The sequence below is a fragment of the Oryctolagus cuniculus genome, chromosome 11, assembly GCF_964237555.1.
Source record: "Oryctolagus cuniculus chromosome 11, mOryCun1.1, whole genome shotgun sequence".
Classification (NCBI taxonomy): domain Eukaryota; kingdom Metazoa; phylum Chordata; class Mammalia; order Lagomorpha; family Leporidae; genus Oryctolagus; species Oryctolagus cuniculus.
The window spans coordinates 17,700,180-17,727,323 of record NC_091442.1 but is presented as its reverse complement, the minus strand read 5'-3'; the positions used below and the strand labels follow the sequence as shown (position 1 = coordinate 17,727,323).

General features: G+C 44.4%; 1 protein-coding gene across 7 annotated transcripts in view; it reads right to left on the bottom strand.

Moving 5' to 3' along the window:
- The window catches only part of ZHX3 (zinc fingers and homeoboxes 3), a 121,799-nt gene that overhangs the window by 37,059 nt on the left and 57,596 nt on the right, over positions 1-27,144 (bottom strand). For 3 of the 7 annotated variants that reach the window (XM_070051837.1, XM_070051836.1, XM_070051838.1), the window contains exon 3: positions 13,373-13,474. The exons of the other annotated variants lie outside the window; for them this stretch is intronic. The gene's annotated coding sequence lies outside the window, so the exon portion shown is untranslated. The remainder of the gene's footprint in view (positions 1-13,372; positions 13,475-27,144) is intronic. 7 annotated transcript variants of the gene reach the window in all.

The window sequence follows — 27,144 nt, the reverse complement described above, 5'->3', positions numbered from 1 at the left end:
CTTCCATCCACTGGTTCACTCCCTAGATGGCTGCAACAGCAGGAGCTGTGTCAATCTGAAGTCAGGAGCCAGTAGCTTCTTCTGGATCTCCCACGTGGGTACGAAGCCCAAGGGCTTGGACCATCTTCTACTGCTTTCCCAGGCCACAGCAGAGAGCTGGATCAGAAGAGGGGCAGCCAGGACTTGAACCGGTGCTCATATGGGATACTGGCACCATAGGCAGAGGATTAACCTACTGTGCCACAGTGCCGGTCACCGAAGCTGATCTTTTTTATTATTGATTTTTTTAATTCATGCATTTGAAAGGCAGAGTGACAGAAAGACACAGCCAGCCACACAGGCAGAGATCCTCCACTTGTTGGGTTACTCCCCATATGTCCACAAGAGGTAGGACTGAGTCAGGCTGAAGCCAGGAGCCAGGAACTTCATTCATGTCTCCCATGTGGGTGTGAGAAATTCAAGCACTTGAGCCAGGCACATCAAGCACTGTCTCTCAGGTGCATCAGCAGGAAGCTGGGTCAGAAGTGGAGACAGCGCTCAATTGCAGATTCTCCAACATGCCATGCAGGTGTTTCAAGCAGCAGCCAAACCTGCTCTACCATAACATTAGCCCCAACACTGGTCCTAATGTTCATTTAATTGTTACATCCATCTTTATCAAGCACCTACTACCCACTTTCTGGTTTGGTACCAGGAAGGCTATATGCAGGCAACTAAAATGTCAGTAAACAGTAAATATGGATATTTCCCAATCACCATTTGACTGAATTCAGAGTTTGGAAACATCAGCTGGCACATGAACATTCTAGGCTGAGACATGACCATCCTTTCTGATAATATGAAGTCTGCCCTACATTAAAGAGTATTATGTGCAAAAGTCAGGGAACACCTGAACATGGGTGGCTCCCTTCAACACACCTCTGCTCTGCAGTGCTGCACACAGCCCTTCCTTACTAATGGCTCTTTGTCTCTTGAATGCCAACAGGCCATGCTCCAAGATTTTTTTCCCCTAGCCTCTTATTTTTAAGCACCAAAGATATCCCATAAGCTCAAAAATTTAAGAATCAAGAATCTTCTAAAGATCTCTCTGTACACTTAGTCATCTTAGTGTTGGATAGGAACAGCATTTATGTGGCACCCAAATTTCATTTGCATAACTCACCATTGCTAGGCAGCTGGTATGTCCTAGATGAATAAAATACAGGCTTTTGTCTGAGATTCACAGTTCAGTGAAGGGGCGGGGAGACAGACATAGTTACAATCAGAACATTAAAGCTCAAAACTCTAAGTGTTAATGAGAAAAATCACACTCACACACACACACACACACACACACACACAGAGCAATGGAAACACCAGAGAACCATCTGAGTCTTCTCAGGACATGAGAATAAACTCACATCCTGTAACAGCCAGCCTTAAACTTAAATGGGTCTTACAGGAATGAGAAGGAGTTTTCTAGGCACAGGACACAAGAATGTGTATCATTTTAGGTGTAAAGGCCTCAAAACCTAGGCCTAAAAAAAAAAAAAAAATCACAGCCCCCAGGTACATCATCTTTGGGAGAAGGGAACCACACAGCACATTTCCCTCCCATCCCAGAGGTCTCCATGAGAAATGCACTTGAAAAACCTGACCCCACTTGTTACATACAGCACATGCCCAAGTAGCATCAAACAAATAAAATAAAAATAATTTGACACAGGGCCAGGCACTGGTCTGATGGAGGTAAAGCAAGCTGGAGTAGAGAGAACAGACACACAGGAGTCTGGCTGGAAATGTCAGCAGGAATTCCTCTGATATCCTTCTCAGAATATCCTTGCCAACATCATCCAGGAGCTCTGCTATGGGTCCATCTCCCTTATCAAACTGGCAACACTGCACAGTATTGTGGGTACAAGTTTCTTCTCCTAAAGGTTTTGGACTGGGGCAAGAGCTGTGCCTTTTTATACTATGCTTTTACCACCCAGCACATATGCAGCTCAAGCAAATTTTACTGGATAAGCTAAGCAATTAGTTGATACGCATGATTATGGTTTGAAAGAGCAGAATTCTGGACCTACAACCCCTGCACCTTTCTCTATTTAGTTCATCTGGTTTTATTCTTTCTCAAAAGCCATCTATCCTCACTTGGTTCATGCTTTCCTACCCATTATATACTTATAAATGGACCCCACCTTCCAACTGGGAAAAGGGGACAGATATTCATGTTCTCAGTTCAGAGTGACATATGTCAAACTGAAAAACAACTGAGCCAAAGAGGTAACAGGAACTGGCTTTGTGAAATTACTGCCTCAGGAGGGAAAAGAGAAACCCAACTCAATCACAGTGTAAAAATAGGTCACTGCTTGAATATAGTCCTTTAGGTTACTGGCAGTAAGCCCCTTTTGCTTCTGACTCCGGTGTCAAGAGAAAGTGGCAGCACAGTCTTAGAATAAGAGCTGCGGGGCCAGCTGGCCACCTCGGCCTGGCCTTCCAGCTGGCAATCTAGAAGCAGCCCACAGGGCCAAGACACTACAGAGCTCAGTGAGCCTTTGTCACTGCTAACACCAAACACCAGAGCTGGTGAGTTTTGTTTTAAACAAATTGGGAAGCAGTTCAAGGTTGTCCGTGTAGTAAACCTCACTTGCATTTAGCTATGCATGTTTAAAAAACTTTTTTTTAATAATTTTAAAGGCAGAGTTACAGAAAAAGAGAAAGAAACAGAGAGAGAGAGAGAGAGAGATCTTCCATTTGCTGGTTCACTCCCCAAATGGCCACAATAGCCAGAGCTGCACTAGGCCAAAGCCAGGAGCCTGGAACTCCACTGCAGTCTCCTACATGTGTGGCAGGGGCCCAAGTACTTTCTTCTGCTGCTTTCCTAGGAAATTAGCAGAGAGCTGGATCAGAAATAGAGCAGCCAGGACTTGAACTGGCATTTATATGAGATGTTGACTTGCAGGCTACAGCTTAATCCATGGTGCCACAACACGGGCCCCTCAGCTATACTTTATTTAGTAGAAAAGGAATGAATAGAGTTCAACTAGCTTTCTCATACCTAGGAAGACCTAGCAAGCAGCCTCTTTTCCCTGAGAGATGGTTACAATTTTTAATTATTATAATGCTTTACTTGCAGCAAATTCAAGTGTGTATGGGTGTGTGCATTCATGGGTACACATGTGTGCATGGATATACCTAGCTGGGAGAATGTCAAAATGTTGATTCTATGGAAAAAAAACCTGTTTGTATTCCACAAAAAAAAAAAAAGAGCGAGAATTACTGATCAAGAATCAGTGGCAAAATAGAAAAGATAAAACATAGATATTCAAATATCCTTTATCAGAAAATGGCACATGAGTATTTCATAATAGCAATGATTAACATTAACTAACCATAAGATTCCAGAGTATTCTTTTTTTTTTTTTTGACAGGCAGAGTTAGACAGTGAGAGAGAGAGACAGAGAGAGACAGAGACAGAGACAGAGAGAAAGGTCTTCCTTCCCTTGGTTAACCCCCAAAATGGCCACTATGGCTGGAGCACTGCACTGATCCGAAGCCAGGAGCCAGGTGCCTCCTCCTGGTCTCCCATGGGGTGCAGGGCCCAAGCACTTGGGCCATCCTCCACTGCCTTCTCAGGCCACAACAGAGAGCTGGACTGGAAGAGGAGCAACCAGGACAGAATCCAGCGCCCCGACCGGGACTAGAACCCAGTGTGCCGGTGGCACAGGCAGAGGATTAGCCTAGTGAGCTGCGGCGCCGGCCCAGAGTATTCTTCATAAATTTGAAGAAGGGGTTCTAGAATGGCCTACTGATGTATTCTTCTATAAAAGTAGCCCTGACCCAGCACCATGGCGCAGTAGGTTAATCCTCTGCCTGCAGCGCCGGTATCCCATATGGGCACCGGTTCTAGTCCTGGCTGCTCCTCTTCTGATCCAGCTCTCTGCTGTGGCCTGGGAAAGCAGTAGAAGATGGCCCAAGTGCTTGGGCTCCTGCACTCATGTGGGAATCCAGGGAGAAGCTCCTCACTGTAACTCTACCTTTCAAATAAATAAGTAAAATCTTAAAAAAAAAAAATAGCCCTGGCTTGTGAAGTATCTGCTGTACATGTCTCTAATACCTCTGAGGGAAGGTCTCAGGGCTGCATCACTCAGCTACACCACTGGTGACATGCACACAATGGGCAGCACTAAGTACTTCAATTACAGGATTTCATCTGCAGCTTCTTGCTTACTAGGAAAAATCAGAGTCATTAATTATAAGCATTCCTTTCCAACAAAATTTATTGCATGGGGATTGAACCTCAGTATAGGTTCTTGGTACCACAGCACTCAATACTCAATATCTGTTTGCATGTACATAGAACTCACAGACGCAGGTTCTAAAAAGTTAAGCTAAACCTTAATGTAGTCATCTAAATAAAATTAAAATGTATATATCATTTAAATTAGGTTGAGTTTGATTCAGTTGGTCTAGGATAAAAACAAAGATCTTTTTCCTTTGTCTCTATTAGCCACGTCCTAGGAACTGCTTCCCTTATCAAGGCCAGAAGGCTACGGCAGTTCCAAGCTCCATAGCCCCACAATAGCCAAAAGAACAGAGTGGGGACCGACTGCGGAGGCCTATCAGAAGACTCACAAGCTTTCTTCCCAGAGTCCTCCGCAAACGTTTTCATGGCTTTGCCTGGGTCACAAGCTCAGCCTTGACCTAAAGCCCCCTCACCACTGACTGCTACTGGGTTAAACATTGTGACAACATGTGTGGGGTTACCTGATTGGGTTTAAATAGTCAAGACCCACTTTGGAGTAGGGAATAGTGGAACTAATCCCTCTCCATCCAGAAGACAAAAACAGTTTGCTCAGGAAAGGATCAGGGAAGTAGGAGAGGCCCGGGGGAGGGGGATGCTTGGAATGTGCTCCATCCTTCACCTGGCATGGGCTCTGAGGTCCCAGTATCAAGAGAAATGTATCTCGCGTGATGTTTTTTCCCATCATTTAACACGATCAAGTGTTTGTGCTTACACAGAGACAAATTAGCTTGGAGAGAAACTCAATGATAAAAATGTCTTGAAACTGTGTATGAGAGAAAAACCAGGAAAAATGAGGCCAACCGGTGTGTTTTAGAAAAGGATATGATAATATACCAAAATCAAATGAAGTGATTCCCTTCAAACTATCAAACTTAAGAAAAGAGCAGGGACTGGCCTATCTTTGACTTTCTATTACTTATCGAATTTCTAAAAACGACATCAAATATTAAAAAAAAAAAAAAAACATGACTTTGGGGCCAGTGCTGTGGCGTAGTGGGTAAAGCCACCGCCTGCAGTGCTGGCATCCCAGATGGGCACCGGTTCAAGTCCTGGCTGCTCCACTTCCTAGCCAGCTCTCTGCTTTGGCCTGGGAAAGCAGAAGGTGGCCCAAGTCCTTGGGCCCCTGCACCTGTGTGGGGGACCCCGAAGAAGCTCCTACTTTGGATCAACGCAGCTCTGAGACGCTGCAACCAATTGAGGAGTGAACCAGCAGATGACAGACCTCTCTCTCTCTGCCTCTTCTCTGTGTAACTCTGACTTTCAAATAAATAAATAAATAAATATTTAAAAAATAAATAGATAAAAAATGAAAACATGACCTCTAGAGTGTTTAAAATTATTGCATTATGAGATTATCCCCAAGTATGTGTGTGCCCATGTGTTATCTGTCATTTATTTCAAATAAAAAAATATTTGAGTGCTACTAAGATTTCTAGCTCTGTCCTAGGAAATACAGTAGAAACAGGAATAATTCAAAACTACAGCATCTTTACCCTCAGGGAGTACAACCACGACTACCACCAGTGGTGAATAAAATTACTATGTCAGACTCTGCCAACTACTTTACATGTATTTTCTCATTTAATTTGCTCCTCACAATAGCCCCATGAGCTAAGTAATGACCCAATTTTCCAAACTGGGAAGCCAAAGCTTAAATGGCGAAATAACTGACTCAGGTCACACAGGCACCAAAGCCAGTACCCCTGATCCAAAGCCCATATTCTTGAGAGCTGGTGGGGAGGTTCTAGCAGGGGAGTGCAGCTATGTATACCCTGACCGAAGAAGACAGGTCCTACTCTGCGGGTTAGGTCGTGCTCTTCAACCCAGTGTGCAGCTTCGGAAGGGACGCACATGGAGTGGTGAGGGAGGAAGGGGACATCCGCCTAGCCAGCCAGATCAGCCAAAACAACCCTGGCGACCAGTGGGGTGATAGATGTTGCAGCCACATCCCGAAGCCTATATCCTTAAGGCACGGCACATCTGGCTGGAAAGAAAACAGGCACAAGCCTTCTGGAGGGTGAAGAGTACCAGGGAGTATATCAAAGAGCCAAGTTCCAAGAAGTAGAGTGAAGACCCTCATAGTCTGACAAGAAATCAAAGAAGGCAAACGTGGTGAGGAGATGCCACAACACACTGACGTCTCATTGCTCCTCCACTATCCGTGCACTGGCCTCTGACCCAGGACCTGTTCATGGACCATGTCTTCATTATTTAGCTGCAGAGAGAAATGAGGACCAAGGACATTTATTTCTTCAGGCCTTGGAACCTTTCAAAGCTACTTCCAAAAATGGAATCAGCTCTTTCCCTGTTGCACATAGACTTATCTTTCTTCTCAAGATAAGGCCATGTGAGAAGAGAATAAGTTGGAAATTCTCTAGACAAATACTAGATGGTATGTCCACTATTGAATATTTTTATTTTTATGACCCTTGCCCTAAGTATAAGAAAATTGCCTTTGCCCTAGGCAAAGGAGTCATTTTGCCACTAGCTTCCTGGCACTGTGGAAAAGGTAAATGCATTATAATGTCTGAACAAAATGTAATACCACTTCCTCTGTGCTTGTCTCCATGTGCCAAAAAGCCATGGAATGAATGGAGGCGGGATCCTCTCACGCCTCAGCAGATCCTTTATAAAGCAGCTAATTTCTGGCTACCTCTGGTCAGGGAAGGCCTCCCAACCTTCAGGGTGTGGTTTTAGGGTCTCAGTGTTCCAAAGAAGGGATAAATATCATCAATCTTCAACAGAAGAGAGTTCAGAAGTGTGTGTGACTTCCTTCTGCTTCCATGAGATCAAGAGAAAGTGTCAACACTTTTTAGAACTTCTGTGTTAAACAGGATGAACTACAGGCCCAATACTAGTAGGTGCCTGATTGTTCTCAGGAAATGCAATGGTGAGGCAGCTACCTGGAGTGAGACTTGTTACTATCAAGGCAATGGGAAATGACTGTTTTCTCCATGAGCTTACCACCTATTATCAGGACCACATCTGGAACCAGGGAACCACATCTGAATGACTACTATGTATCAGGTTCTATGCTAACATCTCCTCACAGACTCAATCTTAGGAAGTGGGCATTATCTCTGCCTTGCCTAGGTAGAAGCCAAAGTTTAGGGAAGTTATGTCTGTTGTCACAGAGCGGGAAAAGTATGGTTGGACACTAGACATGACACCAAGTCCTGAATTCACTCTACTATGTGCTACTGACTGTCCTAGTGCCAAGGCTTGAATGATGATTTCATTAAAATCAGTCTCTTATTCTGCTCTCAAAAGAGGAAGAATGCACCAAGCTAAATGGAACTATCAAGGCAAAGGGAGAAAAGTACTGCAATGAATGGACACAGCAGGCTGGAAACCATAGTAGAAGGCTCAACTCTGATTGGAGGGAGGGATGACAGACTTCAGAGAGGGGAAGGCACCTAGTGGGGAGGGGCTTTTTGAGGTTAGTAAATGCTCCTCAATATAGACTGAGACAGGTCAACACAAAGAGAGGGCTCATGTTAGTACCCCTTTCAAGTCAGGGTTTCTTAGCCCCCCTGGTTACAGATACCTTAGATCAGCTAGTTCTACATTCTAGAGGCTGTCCTGTGCATTGCAGAGTAACTAGCAATACCCCTGACCTTTATCCATTCGATGCCAGTGGCACACTGCTCCCCTACTGCCTCGGCATAGTAACAATCAAGTCTTCAGACATTGCCAAATATCCCCTAGAGGACATGATCTACCATCCCCATTGGAGAACCACTGCCTTAAGTGAAGACGTGCCAGAAACTGGGGACTGGCTGCATAAGGGGCTGGAGAAGAGAAAAAGAAAGAAAGGCCAGGAACCAATCAGAAGAGAGAGCAGTTGTGTGCTCTGAGTATCCTCTTGTCAACTCCCTCAGACATGGGCTCTACTAAATACATCAAGACAAATGAAGTCAAACATGGTCCTACCATGGGGCCCTTTGAAGAGTCCCCAGCAAAACCCCAGCTAGGATAGAACATCTACATGAGGAGGGAGCAGATTCTAAACCTAGGCAACTTGGAAAGGACAAAGCCTTACTCTTTCTCTTTTCTAGAAATTGAGGCAATCAGAATCAGCCCTAAAGGCACTCGGATCTGGCTGAAAAGCCCATGAGAGTATTTCAGGCATGGAAAGCCAAGACACTCTGGCAAAAAGATCTCTGTGAGTGAGATCCCAGTGGAAAGAACAGGTCTTCAAAGAGGGAGGTGCCTTTCTCTGAAGGGAGGAGAGAACCTCCACTTTGACTATGACCTTGTCTAAACAAGATAAGAGTCGGAGAACTCAAGGGGCTTCCATAGCCTTGGAAACTCATGACTGGTGCATAGGGAGATTACTGATGCCATAAACAGGAGTGTCAATTTGTAAAGTCAACAACAGGAGTCACTGTGCACTTACTCCTCATGTAGGATCTCTGTCCTTAATGTGCTGTACACTGAGGCTTAATGCTATAACGAGTACTCAAACAGTATATTTCACTTTGTGTTTCTATGGGGGTGCAAACTGTTGAAATCTTTACTTAATGTACACTAAACTGATCTTCTGTTAAAAAAAAAAAAAGAAAAGAAAAGAAACTATCAATTCCCAACTTGACTCTCACTGGGATTAAACATGACAATAGGTCTGATCTGATTTCATCATCATTTAAAAAAAATCATCTATTATTTTTCACTTTATGTTTCTGTGTGGGAACAAACTGTTGAAATCCTTACTTAAGGTATACTAAGCTAATCTTCTGTATACTAAGATAATCGAAAATGAATCTTGATGTGAATGGAAGGGGAGAGGGAGTGGGAAAGGGGAGGGTGGTGGGTGGGAGGGACGGTATGGGGGGGAAAGCCATTGTAACCCATGAGACGTACTTTGGAAATTTATATTCATTAAATAAAAGATAAAAAAAAAAAAAAAAGAAATTGAGGCAAGAGAAGAGGACACAGGGAATGTTATAGGGGAATCAAGAGCCAGGAATTCTCAAACCTATTTGGGAGGATTTGAGGGGACACGAACAGGAGAAATCCTGACCTGTAATGTGTCTGTAGAATCCTTACATTCTCAGGACATCTCCCATTCCCTTGCCTTTCATCCTTGGATTGCTGTTGCACAGCAGAAGCAGTAAGGAGTGGGGGTAGTTACTTCTGGGAGGCAGGAAGGATAGAGAAGGTAGATGAAGACCAGAGAGATTCAAGGTTCAAGACAGATTTATTGACAGAGTTCACTAAGGGCCCATCACGTTTCTCAGTAAAAAGAAAGCAAGGTAGAGCTGGAGCTGGAGGTTTGAGGAGAGGAGAAAGGCAGAGAAATGAATATTTACACAATGTCCTCTGAGCACTAATTCTGGACCAGGCATATTGCACAAGTTACCACATTCGATTTTCAGTCTCATAATAACTGCGGATGGAGTGGGCACTATAATCTCTTTTTCAAGGAGGGGAGCAAGGCTCAGGGAGTCAAGGCCACAGACTGAGGGGCCTCCCCGTTTGATCAGAGCCTAGCCTTGGTGGTCAGGTTCCTGCTCATAACTCTGGTGCCCCCAACCCCTCACTCTGCTTGCTTACTTGTCTGTCTGTCCTGCTAGACTGAGCTGTCATGGGATGTGCTTTGGGTTCCATGTCTCCAACACATCCTATGTGCCAGTCACAGGCCCCAGCATCATCGAGGAAGCAAGCAAGAGTTAACACTGAGGTGAACCAAGGACCTGAGAGGCCACACAGTGTGAATTTACAGCAGAACTAATGAGCACACCCAGTTACATAACTGCTTCTCCCACTAGCTCTGCGACCACTAGAGGAAGGCAGAGCCATCTTTCTTTTCCTGTGCTATATATAATCCACCTGACTCTGTTTCAGCAAGGGAATGTGCAACAGCTTGGACATATTCGATATTAACTTTTTCTTAAGAATCCAGCAAATTTTAGCAGGGAAGCTATTAAATAACAATACAGATTTTGTTTAAGATTTACGTACTTTCCCCTCATTAGCTCACAACATAACCATCCACGCTGGGACCTGAGGTCCCAGTCTCAAATGGGACAGGGTTTTCCTCTGGTAACTCATAGAGGCGGATCCATTAATGAAGAATACATTTCTGAGATAGAGGAAGCCAGGTTTGGTTTTTGTTCTTTTCCATCTGTCTCCTCATTCTTAACCCTGGAATCTATGACCTCATGCCTGAAAAATGAATGCTGCATAGAAGGAATCATTCATTTGTCCTGGGGATTAACTGAAGATGATTTTGGTTTAGTAAATCCCTACATCAGAAAAGTACAAGAACAGTTACCTGACAAGTGTGCTGAGACCTTTTAAAGCACACATTTACTAAAAATTACCACACTCATTCATGTTAGTCCTGAAAGGTTCTTTGACTTCTGAAAATCATAGATTGTTGTTTTGATATACATACTCACTTGCACATTAAAAAATTACATTTGAGTATACTCATTTATTTTTGCCAATTTAGTTGAGACTTCCTACAAACCACTCCTCCCCCAATGGTGAGATTTTAAGAAATGAAATCATGTATCCGATGTTTTCACAGGATAACAGGTTAAGAAGAAAAAGAGGTTTTTGAAATATGGATTGTATTAGCTAAATACTCATAGTACTATTAAAGACATGAGCTTTTAGAAACAGTATATATATATCTCATGACACTTGCTTACCACTGGGCCATTCAGTAACCACAAGTACTATTCAAGGGTGGCATGTCACTATGTTTGGACCCAGATAAACCTAGGTTCCAGCCCTGACTCAGCAACTTCCTAATACAGGTCACTTGTGTCTTGGGTGAAGTATTGAACCTCTCAGGCCTGAGCTCTCTTCTGTACAACAGCAATCATTTGCACGCAGATGGAGAGGGTTCACTATGGAAATTAAACCAGACAGTACATTTCATAGTCATGTTGAGAGTTCAGTAGAAGTCTTGGGCTTCTTGCCTCCTTCCCTTCTCCCTGCACTGTACAGTCACCAAGGTGGCCCCTGAAACTGTTGTGGACTGCTGCAGTGACTGCAATGTCTACACGGGCTTCACCAGGTGGTCCTCTGCGTCATAACCATATGTGCCTTTCCAGAATACACATCATTGTCTTCAGTGACTTCCTGCAGACCAAACTGCCTGCTTCAGTCTGGTGTCTCCATTCTTTCCCTGCTTCAGCCTGGTGTCTCCATTCTTTGCCTACTTCAGCCTGGTGTCTCCATTCTTTGTCTGGTTCAGCCTGGCCTTTTGAAGCTCATGATTCCTTGCAAACCCACTTAGCTCCACCCTAATTCTGTCTGTGCCATTCTCCCGCTTCAAGCTCTACAGAACTCCCAGGACTAGAATAGAATTGCCAAATTGTTTCACATGGTATTTGAGATATATGGTGTCTGCTCCCTGTCCCTCTCTAGTTAAACTGTCTGCTACACCTTTCCTTCCTTATACTTTATACCCAAGCATAATTTTACGTATAGGAACTGAAACACCATTTCATCAGTCTTCAACTTTACATATGCCCCTCTATTTGCCCAGGATACCTTCTCTCCTTCATTTGGCAAACTCCTAGACAGTCTCCAAACCTATTCAAAGGCCTTCACTTCTGTGATTCTGTCCACCAAGGACTGTATTTTATATGGTTTTCTTTCTAAAAAAAATAATTATTGTCATTTATTTAACAGGCAGAGTTATGGGTGGTGGGCAGAGACAGGGAGAGAGCTCTTCCACCTGTTGGTTCAGTTCCCAAAGGACCAAAACAGCCAGAGCTGGACCAAGCCAAAGCCAAGACCTCCATTAGTATCTCCCAAGCAGATGGCAGGTGCCCAAGAACCTGGACATCATTCTCTGCTTTCCCAGGCACATTAGCAGGGAGCTGGATCAGAATTAGAGCAGCACTCAGATAAGGGATTCTAGCAATGTAACTGGCAGCCTAACCCACTGTGCCACAATGCTGGCCCCTTCATTTGTCTACTATTGTACCTCCCACACTCTCATGCAATGATTTTTCATGTATCTATGCAATTCATTAACCCAAAAATGTCTTCTTTGGAGGGTAGACCAAAAGCCATGCCCAGGGCAGTCCCTCAGGAAATGCCTACGACATGGGACAGAAGCAGCTTGCAGCTCAGTGAGAAACTCAGGTGATACATGCTCCAACACAGTCTGAGAGGGCTAGGAGAGCAGGCAGAGGGAGCATTCTATCATACTCCCACCTAAAATGTTGACGTGTTGGTGACTGCCAGAGCTCAGGAGAAGAAACCCTTTAAATGTGGTTACAATTCATTCTAATGAGTTGATTACATTTATCTAAAGCCTGTGGAGCTCAGAACTATAATTCTCTTCCCAAAGCTTCATTCTGTTATACAGTTCCTTGCTCTGTGGAATGAACATGGGCAATTGCTTCTGCAGCTTTTGGCGATGCCAGTTTATGGCTATGTTTTTCTGTTCACTGGACTGGCTCGTTTCTTCAGAAGAACAAACTGTTCTGCGCTGAAGCAGGAATTGGCTGGGTTCTAACAAAAAGATTTTCCCCCCGACAGTGTTTTTGCAAAAGACCCAAGTCAATTTATAGCCAAGTAACAAAAGGTCAGAAAGGTTAGTCAAGCAATGGGCGTAATTCCTGTGTGTCACAGCCAATAAAGGAAATGGGTGGGAATACATACTATGCAATTTTAACCTGAAATTATTTGTGCAAAACTATTATTGTAAACTATACAAAATGACCCCTGGCTTCCAACATAAAGGATTTCTCACCCTGATTTTTTTTAATGGCATATTTACTGCGGAAGAACTGAGATGACCTCAAATTCGTCATTCGCATGTGGAAAATGTCAAAACTTTCTTCACACTAATTTGTGAAAAAAACTTGGGTCATTGCTTTCCAGTTCTGAAACAGAAATGCTCACATAGAAAGTAAATATATCATAATTAAGTAACAATTAAATAAAATTTGCATGGTAACGTAAAATCCTTACAACCAGGGAGACATTACTGACCAAATGAACAGGCTAAGAAAAGGCTTGTCTACAAAGGTGACAGTTCAGCTGTTTTAATCATGCTACAAGTATGGCAAACCACTGCATTATTCAACGAGCATAAGAACAACAAGAAAAGCTTGCCTTTAAAGCAGACACGAAGGACTGACATCACCAGCCAAGCAAGCGGAAGACAGATGAATAACAGCCTGTACTGGGCAGCTAACCAGGCCCAGGCCCATGGGTCTGTGCAGTAAAAAAAAAAAAAAAAAAAAACCTTTCAGATGTCAAGGCTGTTGGAATGGTTCCTCCCCTACCCGCCACCCCTTCATGATGTCTAAAATACTTAGCATTTAAAACAATCTTATCCCAAAGGTGAAGGTAAAATAGAACAGTCACAGTGCAGAAAAGATGGTGTGAACCCATCTGTCCCCCACCTCCTGGCATTCACCACTATAAAATACACAAGAAGAAAACAAAAGAGAAGTCTGCGTGCTGCAAAAAAGGAAGGTGAATGGGTTGGGACCCCAGATCTAGAACAACACAGCATCAGGGCATCCCATGATCCCTTCCCCCTCACTCCCCGTTCCACAGAAGAAAGTAGTGCTACAGAAGACGCCAGGACTAAATGAACCGGAATCCCACCGACAATACTAGGCCAGCTGCCAACTAGGGGGTAGGGAGCTCAGGAACCTACTGACAACAAAGTGGTCTAGGGAAACATTCTTCCTCTCTATATGACCCCCACGAAATACTTTCTTTCTATTCCAGCAGGACAAAGACTGTCTACCTAGAGGTTCCAGGCAGCACGGCCTGGGAAAATTCCTTACCCACCTCAAGGCAGCATCAACAAGGACCAGTGGGGAACCCCACCAGCAATGGATGAACAAAGCAGATCAAAAACAGTACTGGAGGCACTGAAAAGTAAATTGTCCCTGGAACCACAAAAGTAGATTCCAACCTGTGTGCTAAAGCTAAATAAGGAGAACGTCTACTAAAACAGAAGATTTAAATAGGACCCAGAATGTCAAGATATAACAGGTGGGGCCGGCGCTGTGGTGCAGTGGGTTAAGCCTCCGCCTGCAGTGCCGGCATCCCATGTGGGTGCTGGTTCGAGTCCTGGCTGCTCCACATCCAATCCAGCTCTCTGCTATGGCCTGGGATAACAGAAGATGGCCCAAGTCTTTGGGCCCCTGCACCCACATGGGATACCCGGAAAAAGCTCCTGGCTCCTCGCTTTGGATCAGCACAGCTCCAAATGTTGTGGCCAACTGGGGATTGAACCAGTGGATGGAAGACCTCTCTCTCTGCCTCTCCTTCTCTCTCTGTATAACTCTGACTTTCAAATAAATAAATGAGTCTTTTTTTTAAAGACATAATAAGCAAAGTATCCAAAATAGAATTTAAAAAATCACTCAACATCAAAGAATTAGGAAAATCACAACTTGAATAAGAAAACACAATTAAAGACACCAAGATAAATCTGATGTTAGAATTAGCTTATAAGGATTTAAAAGTAGCCAATCATAAAAATGCTTCAAAATTACAAATTCTTTAGAAACAAATGAAAAAAGTATAAAACCTCATCAAAGAAAAAAGAAAGTTTTAGAAGTTTTAGAATTGAAAGACAACAACAAAAAATTTAAAACTTGCCAGTTGGACTTGGGTGGAAATGACAGGGAACAGAATTAGTGAACTTAAGGCTGGATCAATAGAACTTACCCAATATGGACAAAAGAGAGAAAATGGACTGAAAACCAATCAACAGAGCCTCGGCACTTATGAGACAATAATGAAAGGCCCAACATTGTCACCAGAGTCCCAGAAGGAAAGGAGAAAAAGAGAGGGACTAAAACAGTAAAAAAGACAACGGAGGGCCGGCGCTGTGGTGCACTAGGTTAATCCTCCGCCTGCGGTGCCAGCATCCCATATGGGTGCTGGTTCTAGTCCTGGCTGCCCCACTTCCAATCCAGCTCTCTGCTATGGCTTGGGATGGCAGTGCAGGATGGCCCGAGTGCTTGGGCCCCTGCCCCTGCATGGGAGACCCAGAGGAGTCTCCTGGCTCCTGGCTTTGGATAGGCACAGCTCCAGCCATTGTGGCCATCTGGGTAGTGAACCAATGGAAGGAAGACCTTTCTCTCTGTCTCTCCCTCTCATTGTCTGTAACTCTACCTCTCAAGTAAATAAATAAAATCTTATGGGCGCCGGATTCTGTCCAGGTTGCTCCTCTTCCAGTCCAGCTCTCTGCCATGGCCCGGGAGTGCAGTGGAGGATGGCCCAAGTGCTTGGGCCCTGCACCTGCATGGGAGACCAGGAGAGGCACCTGGCTCCTGGCTTTGGATCAGTGCAGTGCACCGGCTGCAGTGGCCATTGCGGGGTAAACCAACGGAAAAGGAAGACCTTTCTCTCTGTCTCTCTCTCCGTCTACTCTGCCTGTCAAAAAAAACCTTTTTTTTTAAACTTTTATTTAATGAACATAAATTTCCAAAGTACAGCTTATGGATTACAATGGCTTTCCCCCCATAACTTCCCTTCCACTCGCAACCCTCCCCTCTCCTGCTCCCTCTCCCCTTCTATTCACATCAAGATTCATTTTCATTTATCTTTATATACAGAAGATCAATTTAGCATATATCAAGTAAAGATTTCAACAGTTTGCACCCACACAGAAACACAAAGTGTAAAATACTGTTTCAGTACTAGTTATAGCATTAAATCACAATGTACAGCACATTAAGGACAGAGATCCTACATGAGGAATAAGTAAGTACACAGTGTCTCCTGTTGTTGACTTAACAAATTGACACTCTTGTTTATGGCGTCAGTAATCACCCTATGCTCTTGTCATGAGTTGCCAAGGCTATGGAGGCCTTTTGAGTTCGCCAACTCAGATCTTATTTAGACAAGGTCATAGTCAAAGTGGAAGTTCTCTCCTCCCTTCAGAGAAAGGTACCTCCTTCTTTGACAACCTGTTCTTTCCACTGGGATCTCACTTGCAGAGATCTTTCATTTAGGTGTTTTTTGTTTTGTTTTGTTTTGTTTTGTTTTTCCCCACAGTGTCTTGGCTTTCTATGCCTAAAATACTCTCATGGGCTCTTCAGCCAGATCTGAATGCCTTAAGGGTTGATTCTGAGGCCAGAGTGCTGTTTAGGACATCTGCCATTCTATGAGTCTGCTGTGTATCCCGCTTCTCATGTTGGATTGTTCTCTCCCTTTTTTATTCTATCAGTTAGTATTTGCAGACACTAGTCTTGTTTATGTGATCCTTTTGACTCTTAAAAATCTTAAAAAAAAAAAAAAAAAAAAGGTAACGGGGACCAGCACTTTGGCTGATGGTTGAGTCACCGGTTAGGATGCCTGCTTCCCACAGCAGAGTACCTGGGTTTAATCCTTAGTTGCAGCACTGGATTTCACCTTCCTGCTAGAGCTGGCTCTAGACAGAAGTGGTGATGGTTCAAGTAGTTGGATTCCTGTCACCCACACAAGAGAGAGGGATTGAGTTCCTGGCTCCCAGCTTTGGGCCCTTTGCTACTGCTGGTTTTAGGAGTATAACAGTGGATGAGAGCTTTCTGTCTTTCAAATAAATACATAATATTTTTTAATTTAAAAGACAATAGGGGTCAGTGGTGTGGCATAGCAGATAAAGCCACCGCCTGCAGTGCCGGCATCCCATGAGTGCTGGTGGGAGTCCTGGCTGCACCACTTCCTATCCAGCTCGCTGCTATGGCCTGGGAAAACAGTGGAAGATGGCCCAAGTGCTTGGGCCCCTGTGCCCATGTGGGAGACCTGGAAGAAGCTCTGGCTTCAGATCAGCACAGCTCTGACCATTGGGGCCATCTGGGGAGTGAACCAGTGGATGGAGGATCTTTCTCTCCCTCCCTCCCTCCCTCCCTCTCTCTCTCTCTCTCTCTCTCTCTCTCTCTCTCTGGTTCAGCCTCTCTGTAACTCTGCTATTTAAATAAATAAATAAATCTTTTTTAAAAAAGATAATGGCTAAAAATTTCCTAAATTTGGTAAAAGGCATAAACCTAGATGTGTAAAACTGAACAAACCCCAAATAAGTTAAAAACAAAACTGACATCAAGAAACATCATAATTAAATTCTAAAAGTTAAAGACAAAAACCTCTTGAAAACAGAAAAAAAAAAAAAAAAACCCACAACACATTACCTGTAAGAGATCACCAATTCCAGGGACAACAGATTTCTGAATCCATGGAGGGCAGAAGGAATTGGCACAATATTTTCAACACTGAAGTAAAATAACTGTCAAACAGGAATTCTCTATCTGGTGACACTGTACTTCAGTATTGGAGGGGAAGACATTGTCAGCTGAAGGAGAGCTAACAGAATGTGTCCGTAGAAGACTTCTCTTTAAGATAATGGTTAGAGGAAGTTCTTCAAACAAAACAGAAATGATAAAAGAAGAAATTATGGGGCTGGCGTTGTGGCATCGTGGGTAAAGCCGACACTTGCAGTGCTGGCATCCCATATGGGAGCTGGTTCGAGACCCAGTTGCTCCACTTCCAATCCAGCTCTCTGCTATGGCCTGCGAAAGCAGTAGAAGATGGCCCAAGTCCTTGGTCCCCTGTACCCACTTGGGAGACCCAGAAGAAGCTCCTGGCTCCTGGCTTTGGATTAGCGCAGCTCCAGCTGTTGTGGCCAACTGGGGAGTAAACCAGTGGAGGGAAGACCTCTCTCTCTCTGCATCTCCTTCTCTCTCTGTGTAACTCTTTAAATAAATAAATAAATCTTTAAAAAAAAATTCTGGAGCATCAGGAAGGAATAAAGAACAATGGAAAGAGCAGAGATATGGGTATATTTGATGACTGAAAAATCATAACACAATCTGACAATCAAAACAGTTTTATATATATATATATATATATGTATATATATATATATATTTGACAGGCAGTGTGGACAGTGAGAGAGAGAGACAGAGAGAAAGGTCTTCCTTTGCCGTTGGTTCACCCTCCAATGGCCTCCACGGCCAGTGCGCTGCAGCCGGCGCCCCGCGCTGATCCGATGGCAGGAGCCAGGTACTTATTCTGGTCTCCCATGGGGTGCAGGGCCCAAGTACTTGGGCCATCCCCCACTGCACTCCCAGGCCACAGCAGAGAGCTGGCCTGGAAGAGGGGCAACCGGGACAGAATCCAGTGCCCCAACCGGGACTAGAACCCGGTGTGCCGGCCCCGCAAGGCAGAGGATTAGCCTAGTGAGCTGCGGCACCGGCCCAAAACAGTTATATTTAAAAAGGGAAAGATAAAGAGGCCTAGATGGAAGTAAGATTTCCACATTTCATTCACAGTGGCAAAATGCTGTTAACAGCAGATTGTAGTAAGTCACAAATGTATATTGTAATACCCACAGCAACCATCAAAAATTATATAAAGAGACACACTCAGAAACATTATTAAAAGTCAAGATAAAACCCCCCAAATTGTTCAAGTAGAGAGGTGGAGCAAGATGGTAGCTGAGTAAGCTGCGCCAGCACTTTCCCTATGGAGACAAAAAATTTAACAACTGTTCAGGCATCAAGTCACCTTCACAAGAACCAAGTAAGTCGGGTAAGAGACCACAGTGCCTAGTTTTAATCCAATAATAAAAGAGATGCAATGAAGAAGGCAGGAAGTAGAGTTGTTGAGTTACCTGTCTACCAGCTCCAGGTAGCACAGCACTGGGGGAGTGGAGGGAATAAAGGTCAGATCTTAGATTTGAAACCCAGTACCAGGCTTGCTAAGGTGAAACCTAGAGTCACACAGGCCCCCAGGTCCTCTGGCTCCAGGCCAGAACCTTTGGCCAAGGGTCCACATGTACCATCCTTCCTCCAACCTCCAACAGATAACGCAGTGGAGCAGAACTCCAACCACTTGGGAAAAGTGAGCACAGGGCTGTGTCTTGAATCTCCTGAAAATCATCACTGTCCCTGGTCAGTGGCTGCAGACAGAGCCTCTGGATCTGCCCTGGTTCTAAGTGGAGACACGTGGCCCCAGTAAATTGGACTTCTATCTTGGCGAGTATCAACTGTGATTGGTTGCAGCAGCCTCAGACTACAAGCCCACCTCAGTACCATGCAGCCCATAGCAAAGTGAGTGTTAGTCCAATGCGCTGGTTTAGTCATGTAAGGGAAAAGCACCAGGTCACTTTTCCTTAAGTTAACCTTCATTAGATTAACAGCAGGCCAGGAGAGAATGGAATGATATATTTTAAGTCTTCAAAGAAAATAACTGCCAACCAAGAATACTTTACCCAGTAAAGTTATCTTTCATAACTGAAGGAGTAATAAATGTTTTCCAAAACAACCAGCAGCTGAGAGAACTCATCAGACAGACCAGCCTTACAAAAGATGCTTAAGACAGTCCCACATATAGAAGCAAAAGAAAGATACAACCATTATGAAAACTGAGTGAGAGGCTCCAACGACCACCTCCCCACAGAGACACCAATGTGAAAAGCTATACACACTAACTCACCTTCACAAGAGTTACAGAAGTCAAGTAAGAGACCAGAGGGTCTCATTTTGTTACAATCAAAAGAAAAGTCACATCAAAGAAAGGGATAAAGAGGGAGTTACCTGTGTCACCCTTCCCCCAGCTCCAAGGAGCAAGGCAAAGAGAGGTCTCCTGCTTGGGAGAGGGAAAGTGAACTGAATCACAGTGCCAGGCCCACTGGGAAAAATTTAGTTGGATGGAGCCCCTCCAACCTGGTCCGTAGGCCCATACCTGTAGAGTGAATATTTTGAGCTTCCAAAGCCAGGCAACCTCTGCCACCTCTCCCACAACTGCCAGCAGAAGGCAAAACTCCAGCCACACAGAGAAGCCAGGAGAGGCAGCTTAGGGCTATGCTAGGGAGCTCAGAGCCATGCTAGGGAGCTCAGAGCCAGGCTTACCACATCAAGATCCAGAATCTGATAGAGCCCAAAGGCCACTAGATCCTTGACCCAGGTTCAAGACTGAGCCTGTAGACTTGCCTAGCACCTGTGTTCTGTGGGGGTGGACTCATCTTGGCATCTGTCACTGCCAACTGTGGGTAGGCTTAGTAGATGGCCCCAGGACTTTGTAGGGAGTGTGACTGTGGGATACAGATGTGGCCAAACTGGTGCGAGTCTGGGTGACCAGAAGGCTGCCTTTAACTCTCTCCTCTGGCCTTGGACAGACAGCAAGGGGCCACAGGATCATGATGCGGGAGTCTGTGCTGGGCTGGGAAAGCCCAATGCTGGGCAAATTCTGTTAGTTTCCATCCTGAGGCAAGTATCTTCTGTCAGTCTCTGGACTAGCCTCAATATCAGGGGAGCCCTGCACACTGGTGAGACAGATTTGTTTTGATGTATATCACCATCAGCCTCTTGAGGGCATGTTGTGCACCCCAAAGGCCACCTAGGGCCTTGTGACTGTGAGACCTAGATGTGACCCACCAAAAGCCTGCCTGAGTAGCTGAAGGGTTACCTCTATCACCCCTCCTGCAACCTTGGGCAGACAGAAGGAATCACAAGGCTGTTTTGGAACTCAGTGCCAGGCTGATAAAACCCAGCATTGAGTGGCTCCTAATGGTCCCTGTCTCTAGAATAATGCCTGCAGACAGAGCCTTTGGGCCTGCTTCAGTACCCTGCAGAGTTCCATGGTCCCAGGTGAGCAGTCACATACCCCAACCAACATCACTAGTGGATAATGGGTGTGGCATTGGGTAAAGAGCCAGCTCAGCAGCAGACAGACCACAGCACGGTGAGTTTAGACCTCTCCCCAGGCTGCACTGATCTTGGTGGGCTGGCAGCTCTGGATATGAGGTAGCGTTGTGGCATTCATGAACACAGGACAAAAAGAACTTACCGCAGGACCAGGAAGAGGCTTGTAGGGACAGGCTACACATTTTAGGCACTTTCCTAGTTCATACTGAACAACACATCAATAGCTGATTTGGGACAATTTGAGTTTGGGGAATATCTTAATACTGAATCAGCAAAAACACATAAACAGTTTCCCAGGGCCAAACAGCAACTTAGGGTGCTATCTAGGGCTGAAATAGCAGAATTAGCTGTATCCTCAGAAAAAAATTAAAAAGACCACTTAGAATTTCTAAAAAGACAGCCACAAATGACGTCAGATTACTATTACTAATCTTTCAATGTACAGATGAAGTCGTATACCAACAAGCACCAAGAACTTGTAGAGAACCATGACCTCAAATTAAGAGCAAAATAAGGGGCCAGAAACCAACCATCTAGGAATTAAAATTGCCTAAAGCTTGGATGAAGATTTCAAAATAGCTGTTCTAAGGAAACTAAATGAAATTCAAAAGAACACAAGTACTTCAATATTCTGACAAAGAGATGGAAGTAATTAAACAAAATCAAGCAGAAGTCCTTCAACTGAAAAGTACACTAAGTGAAATTAAAAACACAATAGGAGGCATCAGGAACACAATCGATCAAACAGAAGAAGGAACCAGTGAACTGAAAGACAGGATATTTGAAAACACACAACAGAAGGGGAAAAAAGGAAAAAAAAAGTTAAGAGGAACGAAGAAAGCATAAGCTCTCTTATGGGATAACAAGAAGAGGGACTATTAGGTTAGTGGAGTCAGAGGGGCTTGAGCATGCCAAAGGAGAGAAAGCCTAGGAGCCAGAGCTGTGATACTGTGAATACTGTGATACTGTGATACTGGTGCCCATATGGGATGCCGGTGCCACAGGCAGAGGATTAACCAAGTGAGCCACACACCAGCCCCAGCTCTAATATTTTAAATACGGTATGTAAGTTGGGACTGGAACCAGTGCCCATGTGGGACGCCAGCACTGCAGGCAGAGGCATAGCCTACTATACCACAGCTCCGGCCCCTGATTTTTGACATAGATACAAAAACATACACTGGGGGAAGGACAGTCTCTTCGATAAATGGTTCTGGGGGAACAGGATGTCCATATGCAGAAGATTTAATCTCTTAGCTCTCATTCTATAAAAAAAAACAAAACCAAAACTCAAAATAGATCAAATATCTAAATATAAGATCTGAAACTATGAAACTACTAGAAGAAAACGTAAGTGAAACATTTCAAGATATTTGCATGGGCCCTGATTTTTTAGGTAAGACACCAAAAGCACAGGCAACAAAAGCAAAAATAGACAAATGGGATTCTATCAAACGAAGAAGGCTCTGCACAGTAAAAGAAATAAACAGTGGCCGGTGCTGTGGTGTAGCAGGTAAAGCCACCACCTGCATTGCCAGTATCCCATATGGGTGCCAGTTTGAGTCCTGGCTGCTCTACTTCCCATCCAGCTCTCTGCTATGGCCTGGGAGAGCAGCAAAAGATGACCCTAATCCTTGGGCCCCTGCACCCATGTGGGAGACATGAAAGAAGCTCCTGGCTTCTGGCTTTGGATCAGCCTAGCTCTGGCCATTGTGGCCATCTAGGGGAGTGATCCAGTAGACGGAAGAGTTCTCTCTCTTTTCTGCCTCTCTGTAAGTCTGCTTTTCAAATAAATAAATAAATAAAAAGAAAGAAAATGAAGATACATCCAACAGAATGAGATAAAATATTTTCAAACTAGGCATCTGAAAAAGAATTAATATCCATAATATATAAGGAACTCAAAAACTGCAATAAGTGGGGTGGGTATTTAGCCTTTTTTTTTTTTTTAAGATTTTATTTATTTGAGAGAGTTACAGACAAAGGGAGAGAGAGAGAGAGGGAGAGAGAGACGGAGGGAGGGAGGGAGGGAAGGAGAGAGGGAAGGAGGAAGGGAGATATCTTCCACCCACTAGTTCACTCCCCAGATGGCCTCAATGGCTGGAGCTGTGCCAATCTGAAGTCAGGAGCCAGGAGCTTCTCCCAGGCTTACCATGCAGATACAGGGTCTGGCCAAGCACTTGGGCCATCCACCACTACTCTCCCAGGCCAAAGCAGAAAGCTGGATCAGAAGTGGAGCAGCCAGGACTTGAACCGATGCCCATATGGGATGCTGGCACTGCAGGTGGTAGCTTTACATGCTAGGCCACACCACGGCCTGGTATTTAGCCTTGCAGTTAAGATGCTCCTGGCCCACATCAGAATTTTTTTTTTTCTTTCTTTTTTTTTTTTATTTTTATTTTTTTTGACAGGCAGAGTGGACAGTGAGAGAGAGAGACAGAGAGAAAGGTCTTCCTTTGCCGTTGGTTCACCCTCCAATGGCCGCCGCGGCCGGCGCGCTGCGGCCGGCGCACCGCGCTGATCCGATGGCAGGAGCCAGGAGCCAGGTGCTTCTCCTGGTCTCCCATGGGGTGCAGGGCCCAAGCACCTGGGCCATCCTCCACTGCACTCCCTGGCCACAGCAGAGGGCTGGCCTGGAAGGGGGGCAACAGGGACAGAATCCGGCGCCCCGACCGGGACTAGAACCCGGTGTGCCGGCGCCGCTAGGCGGAGGATTAGCCTATTGAGCCGCGGCGCCGGCCCCACATCAGAATTTGAAACCTGTTCTCCAGCTTCCTGCTAATGCAGATCCTGCAAGGCAGTGGTGATGGCTCAAATAATTGGGTCCCTGTCACCTACATGGGAGACCTGCTTTGAGTTACCAGCTCACAGCTGTGACCTCAGCCCCACCCCAGCAAAATGCAGGCATTTGGGAAGTTAACCAGGAGACGGAAGTTCTCTTTCTCTTTCTGCCTCTCAAATAATTATTTTGCCAAAAAAAACTACCATAACATAAAACCAAACAATCCAGTTAAGAGATGGGGAAACAGCTCTAAATAGATATTTCTCAGAAGAAGAAATACAAATGGCAAAGAAACACATAAAAAATTATTCAATATCATTAGCCATCAGGGAAATGCAAATCAAAACCACAGTGGAGTATCACTTCACACAAACCAGGATGATTATTATAAAAAAGGTAAAAAATAACATACTGATTAGGATGTGGAGAAAAGGGAGCCCTTGCCAACTGTTGAGAGGATTGCAAATTAGTCTATCCAATACGGAGAATAGTATGGAGGTTCCTTGAAAAACTAAAAATAGATCTACCATACAACCAAGCTATCCCACTTCTAGGTATATACCCAAAGGAAATTAAATATGAAAGAGATACTTCCATTCCCATGTTCACTGCAGCACTGGTCAGAATAACCAACACAGGGAATCACCCTAGACGTCCAATTTTGGATAAATGGATAACAAAAATGTATATATGCACAATGAAATGTTATTCAGCCATAAAAAAGAATGCAATTCTGACACTTGCAGCAAAATGGATGGAATTTACATTAAGTGAACTTATATTAACTGAAATAATCAAGACAGAGGGACAAACACCATAGCTTCTCCCTTATATGTCAGAGTTATAAAAAACTGGTCTATGACAGCTGATGCTGTGGCGTAACAGGTTAAGCCATCACCTGCAGTGCTGGTATCTCATATGGGCACTGGATGGAGTCCTGGTTGTTCCATTTTGTTGTTGCTGTTGTTGTTAAGATTTATTGATTTATTTGAAAGGCAGAGTTACAGAGAGGCAGAGGCAGAGGCAGAGAGGTCTTCCATTCGATGGTTCACTCTCCAGATGGCTCCAACTGTTGGAGCTGCGCTGAACTTAAGCCAGGAGCTTCTTCCCAATCTCCCACATGGGTGCAGGGGCACAAGGACTTGGGCCATCTTCTATTGCTTTCCCAAGCCATAGCAGAGAGCTGGATGGGAAGTGGAGCAGCTGGGACTCGAACTGGCGCCCATAAGGGATGCTGGCACTGCAGGTAGTGGCTTTATCTGCTACGCCACAGCACTGGCCTCTGCTCCACTTCTGATCTGGATCCCTGCTAATGTGCCTAGAAAAGCAGTGGAAGATGGCCCAAGTCCCTGGGCCCTTGTCACCCACATGGGAGACCTGGAAGAAGTTCCTGGCTCCTAGCTTTGGCCTGGCCCAGTCTGGGTCATTGCAGCCATTTGGGAAGTGAACCAGCAGATGGAAGATTGATCTCTCTTTCTCTCCTTCTCTTTCTAACTCTGACTTTCAAATAAATAAGTAAATCTTGGGAAAAAAATAAACTGGTCTATCTTAACATAAAACTAAGATTACTGGAAGTGGGAAGGGTAGGGGAAGAAGAGAGGGAGGGAGGTTGGGTACAGGTACTAAAGCTCGAAAGTAACGAGTTCTAATGTTCCATGGCACAGTGGGACAGCCACAACTCACTATAATGTATAACAGGAAGAAGCTGAAAAGAGAAGTTGATAAGCTCTAAGCACAAAGAAAAAATAAGGAGATGGAAAGGTTAGTGCCTGGTTTGACTGGTTTACATTGTGTATATGTATTAAAATACCGTACCATATACCACAAAAATTACAACTATTACATGTTAATCAAAAAAAGTTTTTAGAGGCTGGTGCTGTGGTGCAGCAGGTTAAGCTGCCGTCTACAGTACCAGCATCCCATATGCGCACCAGTTTTAGTCTCAGCTGCTCCACTTTTGAACCAGCTCCCTACTAATCTGCCTGGGAAAGCAGTGGAGCATGGCCCAGGTGTTTAGACCCTCGTACCCATGTAGGAGACCTGAATGAAGATCCTAGCTCCTGGCTTCGTCCTGGCCCAGCCTTGTTCCTTCCAGGTATTTGGGGAGTTAACCAGTGGATAGAAGATTTTGATCTCTCTCTCACTCACTCTCTCTCTGTAACACTGATTTTCAAACAAATAAATAAATCTTTTAAAAAGATGTTTAAGGGGTAGGCATTCTGCATGGTGGTTTGGATGCCATTTGGGACACCCATGTTCCACGCTGGTGTGCTTGGGTTTGAGCCTGGTTCTGTTCCTGATTCTAGACTTCCTGCTAACATACATGCTGGGAGGCAGCAGGTCACAGTTCAAGTATGGATCCTTGTCACCATGTGGGGGACTGGATTGGGCTCCTGGCTCCCAGCTTTGGTCCAGCCCAGCCCTAGCTGTTGTGGGCTTTAAGGTAGTAGGCCAGTGACGGGAGCTCTGTCTGTCTACTGGTCTGTTTTTCTCCTCCAATCAATCAATCAATATCAAAATAAACTTTTTAGAATAACATGTTCAAGTAACCCAGAGAAAGGCAAGAAAAGAGAAAGGGAAGAATGAGAAACAGGAAATTAAATAAATATAAAGTAGCAGAGTAAAGCCCTCATACATTAATAATTATCTTAAATGTAAATTGTCGAAACATACCAATTAAAAGAAAGAAATTGGCATAGTGAATAAAAACATGACCCAACTACATTCTGTTCACAAGAAACTCACTTATGATTCAGCAAAATGGGTAAACCAAAAAATATAGTATGGTGTACACAACAGATAGAATCTCAATGCCTATTTTAAATGAAGCTTATGGACAATCTTAAAGATATGGGAAAGTATTTAAAATATTACATTTTAGAAGACGATAAGTAAGCAATTTATTCTAAAAGCAAAGTATAACATGGTGTGTAAGCAATTTGTAAATAAATGCCTAAAAGGAATGCTAGGCAAGGTATCATTAACAGAAATCTCAATTATCCCCATTATGTTTCCCTTTATTTCTCAGATTATCATCAATAAGTACAGTTTTCCAATCATGAAATGTTATTAAAATTATTTTCTTCAATTAAAACTGTCCACTAAACACAATTATGTTGCTTCCTAGTGGTGAAGAACTGATCTTTATCATTGGTGGTCCCCATTAATGTGGATCTTTTTAATGATGGGTTGGCTGTCCACTCCTCCCCTGACCCTCAGAGGATCAGAGGCACAGGGCAGGAGGCCTGGAAGACCAGGACACATTCCAAATTGCAAGCTTTGGGTAGGGAATGCAGAGAGGGAGGTGTGAGAAACAGGGTATAGAATGGGGGAGCAGAGAGACAGAAGGGGGAGACAGTGCAGACAGCAGAGCAGGATGGTTGGCCACCCTCCTCAATTTCAGTAGTCACTGGAGTTATTGTACTAGATCTGCACAGGTCTGACCACTG